The 15,629-nt window shown below is 37.9% G+C and overlaps 1 protein-coding gene across 2 annotated transcripts in view; it reads left to right on the plus strand.

Annotated features, from left to right (window-relative positions):
* The window catches only part of MAGI3 (membrane associated guanylate kinase, WW and PDZ domain containing 3), a 208,003-nt gene that overhangs the window by 380 nt on the left and 191,994 nt on the right, over nt 1-15,629 (plus strand). The window lies entirely within an intron of this gene.

Below are 15,629 nucleotides of genomic sequence, written 5' to 3' on the forward strand. Positions count from 1 at the left end.
GCCCCCCGGTGCCGCCCCGCCCCGGGCCCCGCCCCATCTCCCTTGGGCACCGGGCCGCCTCACTCTCCCCGCCGACGGGCCGGGACCGGCCCCGCCCCACTGCCACTGGCACCAGGGCGGGCCTGGCCCCACCCCCCGGAGCCTGCCTGGTGCCCCCTGGCCCCACCGGACCGCTGCCCCTCACGCCTTGGGGCACACCTGGTCTTGCTCCATTTCCTCCCCGGGCGGCTTGGGTACACACAGCTCTGCTTTCCTATCCCCTAAAGCCACTTCCTCGGGGCCGGGTTCTGCCCGGCCCCGCTGCACCCAGGTGTTTCCTGCTTGGCCTTTTGTGGGGCTGGTGCATGGTTCCCTGTTCCTTGTACCTGAACTAGTTACCTGGGTATGTAAGGGCTCTGGGTCTGTCACCCGCAGGCCCAATGGACCCTGCTCCCAGCCTGGGGGCTGGGGAAGTGCCTGCTTTTCCATAAATTGGTTTAATCATTGTCCACTGTACACTAGTCTCACTGGAAAAATAATCTCTCCTCCTATGTAGTGGGATCTTTTTCTAAGAGCCAGGCAGTCCTGGAATAAGTTCTTTTGGTGTAAAAATCCTTTGTAGCATGTTATACTCTTCACCTAGTTTATTCAGGGCTTTTTTTTTTTTTTTTTTGGCTGCCTACAACAAATGCTTTGGCATAGCTGCCCTTAGTATTCATTATAACCAGTACCAATTTTGTCGTTGAAAATATTTGACTTCATCATTACTCTTCATTTTATCATCAGTAGATTGGGTTTATTTTGTGCAGGAATACTGAGGTCATTGCATCTCTTAGAAGGAATCAGTTATCTTTATGTCCATTGTAATCTGATGTATGTTATGATGTTGTTACTTGGACTTTTAAAGCATTTCTCTCTCAAAAATTCCATGAACACTGTTCCTGGATTTTTTACATTTTCCATTCTATGTGAAGCTTGTGAAGGAGAAGAGTTCTTGCATCTGTCCGTTTCTATCTTGGGAGAATTCCCTGAGATAAATCACTGTTGTTGTGATTGAAGTTTGTGGTTGAGCAAACATGTTCTGGCACAGTCTGTCTATCCACGGTGTGGGCCCTGCAACTTTCTCAGAACAGTGGAACAGATTCATGTTAAACTAAGTGTCTAGCTTTCTGTTTGATTTTTAGTTCTACAGAAGTCATTCTAGTGTAATGTTGGAATGACTAATTTGTATTTGACCTTCTGTTCCAGCTTTCCTGTTTTATCCATGGTACAGTGCTCCCACTCCAAAGCACACTTTGGGAACTAAGTTGTTTGTTATGTGAGTGGAGTTTATAGGAAACTTGTGTTTTGAGAGCTAATGATACTCTTAGAGAGAGGGTGGGGGAGAGGGTGTCAGTAAAGGCTATCACTCAGGCCAGTAGTTAATTATAAACTTTATTCGTTTGCTAGGCCTTCATAGAGAATCAGCACTTTTATGTGCAAGAGTCAGGTGGGTTTATGATAGTAGGGGTGGAATAGAGTTAGAGATGTTTGTTACAAAGGAGTCTCTCCCTCAATTTTAAAAGGAAAAGGATGGACAGGATGAAGTTATATATGGAATTGCAACATTTATTGTAGTCTTCCCCTCATCTGAAAACAAAGTGAGACTTACCCTTCACAAACTAGTCCTGACATACCTGCTTAAAAACTGCCCTGTGGTCACCTACCAATGAAACTCAATCCTCATGCAAGACTTCAGCCTTGTAGTAAAGAGTGGCCTTCCAACAGGGATCTTTTATAGTTTCAGCATTGTAATTTCGCTCTTTTATTCTGTGTAAGTTATTTCCACTTCTGTCTGTCCATAGATCATTCAGTATTTTTTTTTTAAATAAAGCCAGATCAACTATTGTAGATCATTTGAATGCTTGTATGACACTGAATACTTTTTCACCCCCAAAGTGTGAAGTTTGTATATTATATGTAACATTACCTCTCAATTTCAAAAAGTGTTTGCTGCAGCTGTGAATGGCATCTTCCTTTCCAAATGAGTAAGTGGGTATTTTTAAATACATTGTGTTCTGTGTTTGGCCCTGGTCACATTACTTAATGGATTAACATCTGTATAAGAGTAAAATGCAGTAATGATAAAAAAAAAACCTTGAAAATCTCTCCATCTCCCTATTGAAAAGCTAAACAAAGAATCTCAAAAAGTTCTGAAATGAAGAACATGTATTGGCTATTTGTAAAATATTGAAACTGGATAGGAGTATAATAGCAAATGTCCTTGGGGAAAGTAGGAGATTCTGTATTGTTGTGATTAATTTTGAACCTGTTAGATAAATATGAATGCAGAATTTAAGAAGGGATGTGCCATTTGTATTTTAGTTTTCCTTTTATCTGAGATTTACATGAGAAATGAGATTCTTATTGGCAGTTTTTCATTAAACTACAGTCAGGTGTACTAAGCACTCTGCCTTTTGTCTGTACTGAACAGCAGCTCTAAAGCACTACACAGTAAATTATAATAGCAGAGCTTAACCTTGGGGTAAGATGATTTTGAGGTAGTGATTATTCTCCTGGCTATAATTATATATGAATATATAGGTACATAGTGTATGTCTGTACCAATCTGGGTGAAAGTGACAGAATTACTTGCAGGGAAGCAGAGACTCTTGGATAAGTGATTGGATTATTTTTTGACACCTTTTAGCGTCCCTTACCCTACCAAACCTTTCTGTTTCGGGTATAGTATGACATCTGAAGATGAGGACTGTGACTTCAGTGTGTTACTCATACTCTATTTAAGTCCCGGTGTCACAAAGCCAGGACATTAAATCTCTGCAAGCTATCTCCATAGTAATGTGTACTGCTTATTTAAAAAGGGTTAAATCTCAGTTGTTGAATGGTGTCTTAGGTTTGTCTATGGTCAGAACCAGTGCAAATGACATTATCCTGAGAACATTCTTGAAATTCCCCATTCCTATTTAATGATGATGTTTTCACTTTCCAAAGAGAGCTCAGCTTCCAATCATAGAATATCATTAATTTGAATATATTGTAATTAACCAGGAATATCAGATTATTGCAATAAAATCCTCTTTACCAGCATGGATCTCAAATGTCAAGTAAATGCTAAATAATATTACCTGCAATCAGACTAATGATTTACAATTGTAAATTTGAAACTAATTATAGCTTCTCAAGTTCTGCACAACACAAGTATGAACTTTACAAAGTTTAAACACATTTTAATTATGAATGTTTTCTTAAAACTTCTTATTTTGTGATTCCTACAGTGTGTGACATGTCAATATTGGCACGATTGACTCATGCAATATCTCATCTGTGTCTTAATTACATTTAGGACACACTTCTATTGTTTTGTCTATTACCCAGACTCCTGGTGTAAAAGTTGACCTTGAGCAAAGCATGCTTTCATCATTTCAGTTTCTCCTTCTATTTCCACTTCACAGAGGAGGATATCATTAGAATTTCAGCACTCAGGGTCCAATTCTGCTCCCAGAACTTCCACAACTTCCACTTACTTGAATTTCTTGAGTAAATTTGGGAGCAGAATTGGACTTGTGCATGTTTTTTATTTTATTATTTGGTCATTTGTTTACAGTGAAGTTGAATAGTTAATTTCAAAAGAAAGGCGAAGTCTGTGGGCCATGACGGTGATCTTTCTAAATATTTCTTATTTAATTCCAATATTCTCTCAGTTTGATAGCTTCTCTCTTACCAGTGGCATGAGAAGAGTTGTCCTAGTTGTAAAACAGCACACCCCATAAAATCATGTGTGCAGTGCTTTATAATTTGTATTGTATTAGGGCTGTGACTTGACAGCAGCAAACACTTCTAGGAAGGAAAGGTGACAGGGTTGGCCTCTGATTTGCTGTTTGTTTTTTACATGGATTGTGATTTTGATTATGTATGGGTGCGTAGTCCTTTGGATATGTATTTTGTTTGTATTCAAATCAAGTGAACATACAGACACAGATCAATTTAAATTAATACAGCACAGCAAAATGACAGGAAAAACATTGTTTCCTTCTCTTCCAGTCATATCAAGGTAAAAATAAAAACTGGACTCTCACAATTCAACCTACATCTTTAGTGAGAATTTCTAAGTAGGCCTTAGTGTGCCTGGAGGCTCACCAAACTGAGGCACTGTCACACCAAGTGTGTAGGGGAATTCCAAAGTTGAGGGCCCTGTACTAAGTATGTCCTGCCTTCATCCTCTTGATACTGAGGTATTTGTTAGTACATTTCAGAATCTTTTTGTGTCTGTACAACCTCAGTGCTGACTAGCTACCTCCATCTTTTAATCAATTTGGCATTTCATTAAAGGCTGATGCTGGTGTTTCGGTAGCTTTCGGCAGTGGATCAACAGGCTAGACTTGCTTTGTACCACGTGGTGACACACAGCTCTTCATTAAGGAAAGCAATATCTTTATTTGACAGCAATGAAATCTGCATTGGATGTTTCTAGCAGGCTCGGTAATGAATCTAAAATGAAAATTTCAGGATCTAGTTTAGCTTTCTTGAAAGATATGAATGTTAATCAGACTGCACTTAACTACACATTGCAAGGCATGGACTTTTTCACTGGTGGAGAAATTTGTGTCCTCCACTCTCTGCCCTCTTTTAGTTACTAACATGGGCACATGTAGGGTGACTCGATTTTTCACACTTGCTGTCTGGACAGGGAGTGGGGGGTAATAGGCATCTATATAAGACAAAGCCCCAAATATCAAGACTGTCCCTGTAAAACTGGGACAGCTGGTCACCCTAAGAACATGCCTAGTTTTATTTGCTATGGGTTCAAGTTTAGAGCCTGCTATTTAGTTGTATAACACCTGTCCTTGGTAAGGTGGGAACAATAGTGGCACAGAGAAATGTGTAAGGCTTCCTCTTATCACACAGTATAAATTCTAAAACAGTCCTTGTCAAAAATAGCAGACTTGAGGTGAACTCTATTTCAAATACATTTTTGTTAAAACGGTGGCTTCTGGCTAGTCCCCAGCATACAAGTGTCCATGTTGTAACTAACAGTGAGGCTAAGGACCAGAATGGGCCATGGAGACCAAACTATTCTATCATCAACTAAAAGTGTGTCCACACTTCCACATTAGCTATGAGGCATATTGGTAAGAGAGCATATGGATCAAGCTTGCACTGCTGCTGACTGTACTGTTGCTATTAAGGGAATAAATGAAGAGTTTTAGCCTCCACTGCAGTAAAGTCAACATCTCTTAGTGCTGAGTTTACTTAAAAATGAGCCTTCTGGACACAGTAAGTCTCCATTTTTAGTTTCCAAAATGTTCAGGCAGGTTATAAAGCCCTGCTGCCAAAGCACTGCCCAGATATTGTGAATGCCTATATTGGCTAAGTGAAACGTAGGTTAATTAGTTTAGTAGCCAACAGTGTATCAAGAGTGGGTTGAGACTACCCTATAAAGTTCTAAAGTAGGAAGAATTGCTGATTATATGCAAAATCTTCAACAAGAGTCTGAATAGCAGGATTATCTTTCTTCAGTCCCTTCAAGATGACAGAGCATCAGTGAAGCTACTCTATGGTCACTGTTGCAGTTTCAGGACCATAGTATGCCCATGCAGGAAGAAATTAGTGCTGTATACAATTGCTGTTCTTCAGTCTCTCACCCACTGGGGCACAGTAAGCACACAGAGTACAGCTCTGCAACGTACAGGGAGTGTGACTTGACACACGTACTCCTTTTGCAGTGAATTTACATTGGTTTTGCTGGTTTGGAAGCCAGGGCAGGGCAGTATTTGCTCCTTTTGACATGAGCCAGGTAGAGAAATGTGTTTTTTCTAGTAAATAAGTGGGGTACTAAAAGGTACCTGTAGCGCTCTGAAGTGAGTTATTGGATGAATGGTTTTCACCATGCACTGCTGAACTAAAAAATTTGGTGAAGTATTTGATATATTCAATAGTAAATATGCAGCAAACTACAGCAATAATTATTTGAGGACACAAGTCCATTTATCTTAGAAGTATGTGTACTCATACTAGATTTACTTTGTCATCCAGTTTCATCAAAGATTTCTTAATAGGGTATGGTATAAGCATCATGACATGCTCCTCTCCTTACTTAAACATTAAAAAAAAAAATTAGCCATTAGAAGACTGTTTAAATGCTTTGGATACGTGTGAACGGAGGTTGTGCTCATCTTAATTGTTCTAGTTCTGTTGGTGATATTTTTCTGTTAAAGTAAATCAGACAGTACTGTGTTTTGATTTACAGACAGTTTTTTTTCTACACGAGATTTACAAATAGTTTCTCTGATAAATCTCTCTTTTGGTGGGATGGTGTAAATTATTTTTGCAAACAATTGCCCTGTTTTATCTAAAACTCTCAAGTTTGTCATTGTATTCATCACTCGATATTCAGATAAAGTATAAAGCTTGCAGAATCCACCCCTTCAGTCTAATGGCCATAGTTCATACCCTAACAAAAGATGATACGTAAACAAGAGGAAGACTGATTCACTTATTTAGCTTTAGGAGATTTCAGTGTCTGGAATTTGGTCCAATAGTTGCCCATTGTCTGGTTCCTGGCATAGGTTAGGTCCCAGTCGTGCAAATGTGCTTAACTTCACTACTGTGAGTAGTTCCATCAAAGTCAAGGGGACTGTTCTCATGTGCAAACTTTATTACTGCAAATACATGCAGTACTGGGGCTTTAGTTTTTAACATTTAATTTTGGAGACCATAAGTCTTTTTTTATACTTTCTCACTAGCGTTGAATTTTAACTGGGATTGAAAGTGTTAAAAGATTTTGCAGCATTTTTCCATCTAGTACAGATGGAAGAAAGGGGGCCGTCCTTGACCAGATCTGAGCCCAGTCTTTTTTTCTGCCAGTTCTGCAGTTTCATCTTCTAGCTGTGAAATAAATGGACAACTATGATGCCAATGAAGTTAATTGCAATCCAGTACTACTTTGATATGTATCGTTGGAAGTGCCTGACTGGGCAGCCAGAGCCTCTAGTTGTTAGTTAGTAGTCTAAATGTTAATACCAATACAGGGTACCAGATCTGGGTGTTGAAGCTGCCTTTTTCCTATAATTGCAGGGTGATGACAAAGCTAATAAACTGTACAAGGATTTCCTATAAGGAATTAGAAGGTGATGATCAAAAGTCTGTCTGAAGCCTTTTTTTCTCTCCAATTGCTTGGTTGAGGATCACCTGGTCAGACCTTTTGTGATAGTGGCTGACTTTCAGATATTTAAACTTTAAAATGTCTAAGGTATTTTTTTATAATATTGAATGTCTACTGTTATAGTAAGTTTTGATTTATAACTAAACGGCTTACAAATAGCAGCTCCCCAAATAAATTTGTCCAATAGTGTTACAACAATTGGGACAATGCTAATCTGCACTTCTGCAGTGTTTATTTTCAGTTAGTACTACTTAAAGAAAAAGTGTGAAGAGTGCTATTAAGGATTAAAGATTACAGATCCTGTTGTTTAAAACACCTTCCTGCATATTTTTTAAAATGACAAGCTAGCACTCTATTTAGTGAGGACTGAGGAAACACCCTCCAATCTTTGTCTCCAATAGAAGTAAGAAATTGTATTCTTAATGTCAAGTATCAGAGGGGTAGGTAGCCATGTTAGTCTGGATCTGTAAAAGCAGCAAAGAGTCCTGTGGCACCTTATAGACTAACAGACGTATTGGAGCATGAGCTTTCGTGGGTGAATACCCACTTCATCGGTATTCACCCGCAAAAGCTCATGCTCCAATACGTCCATTAGTCTATAAGGTGCCACAGGACTCTTTGCTGTATTCTTAATGTTGCCCTTGTTACAGATAAATTGGTTCTAAAAATTTTACAGTTAGCTTATTCTTCAGGACAAGTAATTATCTGCTTCTTTAGCTCAGTTCTACTGGATTGACATGCTTAGCACCCCACTTAAATTGTGTGTGTTTTTTTAAATCTTATGCAATTACTTTTTCTTTCAGCAGCTTACCTAAAAAACTTCAGAAATGCATTTCTCTCTGTAGAAATCTCTGTCCACTTACTTCAGTACGTCTGAACTCTGGTAGCATGGATAGACCTGTTAGAATGGTACATTAGATTTACTTTACAACCTCTTCTGTGGTTGGGTGGAGGGCTACTTTTGCTATGCTATTTAATTGGCTCAAAAAGAAATAAATAGCATACTAATCTCTATTTCTGTGGGAGTGAGGTCTGTTGGCTAGGGCTGGGCTACAAGGAGTTGAAACTCTTAGCTTCTATTTGTGTCTCTGTCACTCCTTTCTTGTTTGAACTTTGACAAGACACTTAACCCCTATCTAAACCTCACTGCTCTCCTATAGTAATCTTTACTTCATGTGGCCATCTTTTTATTTGTTACAAGTGTTTTGAATTCTCTGGTACTGTAAAAACAATCATGTTATTGTTACAGTACAGTGTATTTTGAATGTGCATTTATCAAATCTGCTATTGGTATCAGGAGAAGACTTTCAAAGTAAAAAATGAGAATTAGGAACTCGATTCTGATTGATTTTCAATGGGAGTTATGGAGTTACTGCCTTTGAAAATCTCACCTGGGACTCTTCAATTGAAGTCTGGGATTATCACCTACGGAAAATTTGAATACCCTATTTCAGTGGTCCCCAACCTTTTCGTCTGGCAGGCGCCAGTCAAGCATCCACCGAAATGCCGCCAAAATTTGGTGGCATTTCGGCGGCGACGCCTCTTGATGACGTCGCTTGTTGGCGGCAAGCAACGTCATCAAGAGGCATCGAGAGGCATTTATGGCTCCCGCGGGCACCGCACTGAGGACCTCTGCCCTATTTAGATTGGAATAACCTGATATTAAAATGTGTCCAATGCTAAGCAAATTTAAGTAGTTCTGCTTGTGTAGAAGTGGCTGATTTTCAGGTTTATGCTTGGGGGTTAGTTATATTCAACATTTTATTATTTGTACTTTATGATTTTTAACTCTGCTTTTGAATCTTTTGAGTACTCTGCTGTTACACTGGTCATTAAAAATGGTGTAATACCATTAATATTGTTAATACACAGACTACCAAACCCAGTTTTTTCTTTTTAAACATAAATTGATCTTTTCATTATTACTGTGATCTCCCACTTATGATGATATTTGTTGCTGTAGAAAGCCATGTGACACACAAACTGGTTTAATATGAATAAGATGGAAGGAGCAACAAATCTCTCTAAAAAGAACTAGCATTCTTAAAACAAGGATTATGAGAACACCTGAGAGTGCAACAGATCTCTCTAAATCTTTTTCATCATATTTTTATGGCTGATTGTGAAGGGCCTTCTTCTAAAGAGTATGATTGGCATTGGTAAAGTTTAGCAAGTCTGCTATCACATCTCTATAGCATGTCTTTAATTGAGTGTCTGTTGTGTTTCCAATTAACAAGTACAGTCCTTAAAACTACTATAGGAGGAATTGTTTTACATAAAGGTTCCCACTTTTTGGAACGCTTGGTAACGTCTCCTTTTCTCCCTTTTTTAGCATCAGGTTTATAAACTCAGGAATATTTCTTTGTTGAAGATGCATTTATGTGATTTAATTCTATCTACAGTACTTACCAAAAATGAGGAATGTAAATCTGCGAGCTTGAATATTTTTAATCCCATATGGTTGATTAGCTGAGCCTAAGCACTGTAATATTAATAATTTAGTAATAGCCGCACTGGTCAATTGCTATTTTAATTTTGTTTTATTCATACTTATCCATCTTCTGAATAGGCATTTTAGTTAGTGTGAGATCAATTTAAAAATAAACTTTAATAGTCCATTTTAAGGGTTGTAATGTTCTTTCACACTTTCTACTTTCGGTGTGTCTTGGTATTGTCACCTTACTGTCTATAAGGGAAATCATAACTCTTCTGAACAGTGCACTACCATGTTATTCATTCTTTCGGCTTTGTTCAGTATTGTGTTATTTATTACCCCTATTCTGGCGTGCTTTATTGTGCGACCATTGTTGTCCTCTAAATGTTCCATGCTTTTTGCTTCCCCTGACCATGTCGGTCAATGTTATATCCGTTTTTCCCCTAGAGGAGAAGCAGGTCCATCATCCATCTAAGAATAATTCTAATATTGCACTGTGACTTGGCCAGCAGAGAAGTTTAAACTAATAATGGCTGCGCTCTCCAGCGGGGCTGTAGGACCAAAGCTCTGTGCGGCGTACCCCATGATGCCCAGCCTCTTGAAGCCTTGATAGACATCTTGACGTTTATCAGCTGAAGAATAGACCATTTACAGTGCATAGAAAAACAGATTCTATTTTAATAATTTTATTAGTTAGAAAGGTTGGTGTACTAGAATGCAGTTTTTTAAAGCCAGTTGTTTGAAATTTGGTAAATATCTTAACCATGTAACTAGAAGAGTTATTACCTCTTGGATAATTAATTGATAAAACTAGTAGAATACAGAATTCAGTGCATTGTAAAGCCATGTCTTCTATTCATATAAATAATTCAGGACTTTACAACTTTTATTATGATAGTTGTCAAAGGTTAGTTTCCTTCTCTGACACAGAAATAATCATAGAATGGGAGAGTAATGCACATGATATGACACTTGCTAATTTTTTTGAATACTTCTTTAATGATTGATCTAATCTCTTTGCCAATTGTTCATAATGTTCTTCACCCTGAAACACCCTGATACACTTTTTAAAGAATATTACCCAAAAATGCTCTTGGCTAGAACATAGGAGCTTTGTAGAGGTCTTACTTCAGTGGGAATTAAGGGTATGTAGCAGGTTCATGTCCTAACAGTACACAGCACTTTCATACGCATATGTAAGAAAAATGCTTCATCACTTGGAATTGCAGTTTTTTCCAGGGCCAAGCCTACTCTTGTCCCACAAATTCTGAGATCCCATTTTGTCTTTATTTTGTGCTAATTACCTCTAAGTTTTGTTTGTATAAAAATAAAATGACACTTAAATCATGGGGGCACTGATATGCTGCTCTCTTGAGAGTACGCGGTTCTTATAGGTTGGTGTTTTTGTAACTAAAATGTAGCATTGTGGTAGTGCATAAGAAATAAAAAATGCAAAAGTTAGAAACTGGCCACCAACAAAAATGAAAATGACCTGTCCATTTTCATTGTCCAGATTGAAAAGTGTGTGTGTTCGGAGGGGGATGACAGCGTAAGTGGTGAAACATAAATTAGATTTTTTTTATCTGTTATGTCTCTGGATGGCTGTTTGTCATATCTGCTATTCAACTTTTATTGGTTCTAAAACATGGCCTGCAACCTTTGCCGCTTGGAGTTGTGTTAAGTTCATTCAGTTTTATTTAGTGTGATATCTCGTTGCTATAGAGCAGAGATTCTCAAACTGTGGTCCCCAAGCTCCATTCAGGCGGTCTGCAGAGGGTTCCCTTTAAGGTGCACGCCTGGGCGGCCGCACACAAGAGAATGAAGGGCCACCCACCTAATTAGTGGAGCCGTGCAGACGTGCCTCCAGTAATTAGGTGCCTGGACCCTGGAGAAGACACACGTGTAAGGTGAGATGGTGGCTTTGGGGGAAATTTCACACCAGGCCATATTTTAACATATTAACCCACCTGTTGGTTCATTTTACATCAGCAACTGGGCTATGGGAAAATATGCATTCCATTCAGATCCATAGTCTAATTTTTCTTCTAGTATATCATAGAATCATAGAAGATTAGGGTTGGAAGAGACCTCGGGAGGTCATCTAGTCCAAACCCCTGCTCAAAGCAGGACCATCCCCAACTATATATGCTGATTTGAGCTATGTTCTGTTAAAAATTATACACAAGTGGAGGATTGTGGTTTGAAGATGGCTGGGACAATTTACAATATTATCTTCAAAGAATCCTGTGGCACCTTATAGACTAACAGACGTTTTGCAGCATGAGCTTTCGTGGGTGAATACCCACTTCTTCGGATGCAAGCAGTGGAAATTTCCAGGTGTATATATAAGCAAGCAAGAAGCAAGCTAGAGATATCTCTAGCTTGCTTCTTGCTTCCTTATATATACACCTGCCCCTGGAAATTTCCACTGCTTGCATCCGAAGAAGTGGGTATTCACCCACGAAAGCTCATGCTGCAAAACGTCTGTTAGTCTATAAGATGCCACAGGATTCTTTGCTGCTTCTACAGAACCAGACTAACACGGCTACCCCTCTGATACTTGACAATATTATCTTCAGATTTTTAATTTAGAGGAAACTTGCAGCCTACATTTGAAAAGTTTGTGACTGGTGAGTGTGTGAAGGGTTGGAAAGTTGAGTATTGTGCCATTTGGTCAGCCATTATACTAAACTATTATTTTGATTAAGAAACCTGGCCTTTTTTAAAATAATTCCCATCATGCAGCTTGAATGTTTATATTAAATTTAACCTTTTGTTGTAATGTAACATGGGTGAATGTTCTGTTAGAAAAGAAGATTTGATGATCTGAGGGCAGTAGTAAATGTGGTAACAGTTAAGTGTTGGGAAATATGCCATTCAATATGACTGTCATGTACCTCTCTATAAACTGACTTGATTGAAACAAAGATTAAAAAGCAACTTTTTTGCATAACATAGGGATTAAATGCTGATTTCTGATGTTACTGTAGTTGAAAGTTGGTGAACATTTCTGTTAAATCCTGATAAGTGGTTTAATATCTCTGCTACTTCAAAATGCAGAATGAAATTGTAATCTGAAATGCATATTTTATTTGGAGTGGGAGAGGGTTTGGGAGTGTTGTAGTGTTTCATAGTTAGTTGGCTTTATTGCTACTTTGAAAAAACTAGATCAAATGGATTTTTGCCAAATTTTTGCTAAGATATTTTAAAAGAAAAGATACATTTACAGTTAGTTCATTCTTAAAATAGGTTTCCCAGACAGCAGATTCTTTCATCCTGGTATATTTTAAATAACAAACTAGTTCTAAAAGTTTTCACTGACTAAGGATAGTGGCTACCATTCTTAACATTTCTGGGATTGTACAAATACCTCTTAGCATAAATAAGGTTGAGTATGGCAGCAGCCTCACTGATCATATTCACTGAAAGTCATTTTGTAACACGCAGTGAAATCAGGGTCTACCATTTACATAGCAGGTTCTGTGAGTAGCATTCCGCAGGATGAGGGGTATGTGAGGTTCTGCATAGTGACATGTGAATTGCAACTGGTTGTTCCCCTGCCTTCCTTCTAAACAGGAGGAGATTGTGTCCAGTCCAATGTGACATCCAAATGATTGTAAAAAAAGGAATAGAAGCGGACATAAAAGAAGCAGTAGGCCTGAAATGAAGGAAAAAATGTTTAACCAATTGTTCAGTTGAAGATTTATTATGGATTTCAGTGTCATCTAAAGGAGAGAGCTGATTTAGTTATAATTTCTTTGTGGAGGCTCACAAACAAGAAACAAATCAATAATTTTAGAAGGAAGATCTTTTTTCCTTTCTTCACCAGTATTCAATTATGTTAGCTAATCTTTCAGTGGAAGGCATGCCATTGATTTTTTTCTGGGTGCTATTAAAAAAAAAAAAACTTATTTAACTGTAATGTATGTGTTCCTACTGTGTGAATAAGCTGAGAAGGAAGTCTGTCACTTAATTAAGCTTTTCTGTGCAATAGTGAGGTAGAACTAAATTTTTCAGTGTTCTAGATTTTAGTCCTGCATTATAATATGCAGCATATTTTAGAAACTAAATTGTACAGGGGCTGACTCTTAGATTTTCAGTGTTGTGTTACACATACTTATGGGTGGGATTGAGTTCTGTTTTTCTATAGTGTCTTCCCGATTGTCTCTAGGTTCATGTGTGTCAAGTAAAATGATGGTTTAGTTTGGGGAGAAGTGCAGAATTTTCTTTCTTTTTTTTTTCTTATGACTAATTGTATGAACACATTTTTTAGGCTTGAATACATTAATTAAATTTTGTGCAGTTTTTTAACCTTCTATCAGAACGCAGAAACTGCTGTACTGTATCAGACTAGAGGTCTATTTAGTCTGTTTTTTATCTGATAATGGCCAGCACCAGATGCTTTAGAGGAAGATGTCAAAACAAACAAACAAACAAAAAAAACCTCATAATGATCACCTGCTTTGGACAGGTGATATTCCCATCAATTCTATGACACAGTACGTGTGCTGTCCATAGGATGAAAATACATCCCCTTTGGAGTTTGACTTTAACACACAAATGAATAAACAATAAGGTCCAGTCCAAGCCTCATTCACAGGCTTGACTGCTTCGCCCATTGCCTAGGTTACCTCTTAGTTAACATGCCCTTAGAGGGATGCTTCCTCCTCTTGTTTCCCTGCTAGGCTTAATATTGCTGGCAGGTAGTGTGTGCAACCCTTTCTGCCTTGATTCAATGTGGAGATTGTCAGACACTACATTTCATTTTTTTCATAGGGGAAGTTAATTCCCAAAATGAGTCAGCTATTTAGTTTAATTCCTAAAGCATATGAGGGTTTAATCCCTTGTATATTTTTAGTGTCCAATATAACTGTGGATGTTCTCATCCACAGAAATATCTTAAAAAAAAAAAAAAAAAAAAAAAGCTTGGTTAAGCTTTTGGATTTCATATTTTGTGCAATTAAGTTCCCCAGGATAATTATGCATTTACATGGCCTACCTTCCTAGACACCTGTTTGATCTCTGGTACACACCTACCTCTTATTTCCCTCCAGTCGCAGTGAGGAAAGAGCTTTGCTTTCTCCACCCATCTTTAAAAGTTGCTGGCTTTGGGAGAGTGACGCATCCAGTGGGAAGGTGTCAACAGAGATTTGGGCTCTTCATTTTTTTCCCTGGCTTTGCTACCAACTTCCTGTGTATTAGATAAATTACTTAAATGCCCTGTTTTCAGTTTCTCTGTGCCTAGAAAATGGGAATAATGTTAATCTAGCCTTGTAAAGTACACTTAGATCCTTAGCTGAAAGATACTATATAAATTAAATAATTTCTAAATATGCAGTGTTTTCATATACAATATGACTATTAATATAAACATAATTGTTTGCATATTTGTATCCCAGATAGTTTCATGTAAGGGAATAATACCCAAAATAATAGTCAGGTCAAAAACCTGTTTGTGTGCTGTGTAGTTCCAATATTATCTCCGATTAAATGTTTTAAACATGAGGGCTAAGATTTTTCCTCCACACTGTATTTCAGTTAAACTATGGGACTAACAGAACTTTTAGTGATGCTTCTGAAAATAAAAATTTACCTTAATAAAACATCTGGAAGCAAAGTTATGGTAAGGGACTGTAGGGATAGATGTTAGCCACAGATTGTTTGAGGACAGGTTTCTATCTAGATCTGGGCTTGTTTTGTGTTTTTTCATTTTTTGTTTTTCTTTTAAATCTATGTTTGCAATAGCATTTTTCAGAGTATATTATCAAATCTTGAAACCTCCTTTTAGAATATTTACTTTCAAAGTAAACCATTTTTTCCTTGTTTAAAAAGTTTATCTGGCGAAAGATGTTTAATGCTCAACAAAGTATTGCAAGCAAAATGCCCTGGCTCAGTTGCATGCTGCTGTCATACTTGCCAGTCTAGAAGATGCTTCTCCATTCACTTGATTCATGACACTCCTGCATTCTCCAAAGGAAACTAATTTAAGGGAATTCACCACACTATATCTTGACATTTGGAGTATAAATAAGTCTGTGTTAAACAGGTGCCATT

The sequence above is a fragment of the Mauremys mutica genome, chromosome 4, assembly GCF_020497125.1.
Source record: "Mauremys mutica isolate MM-2020 ecotype Southern chromosome 4, ASM2049712v1, whole genome shotgun sequence".
Taxonomy (NCBI): domain Eukaryota; kingdom Metazoa; phylum Chordata; order Testudines; family Geoemydidae; genus Mauremys; species Mauremys mutica.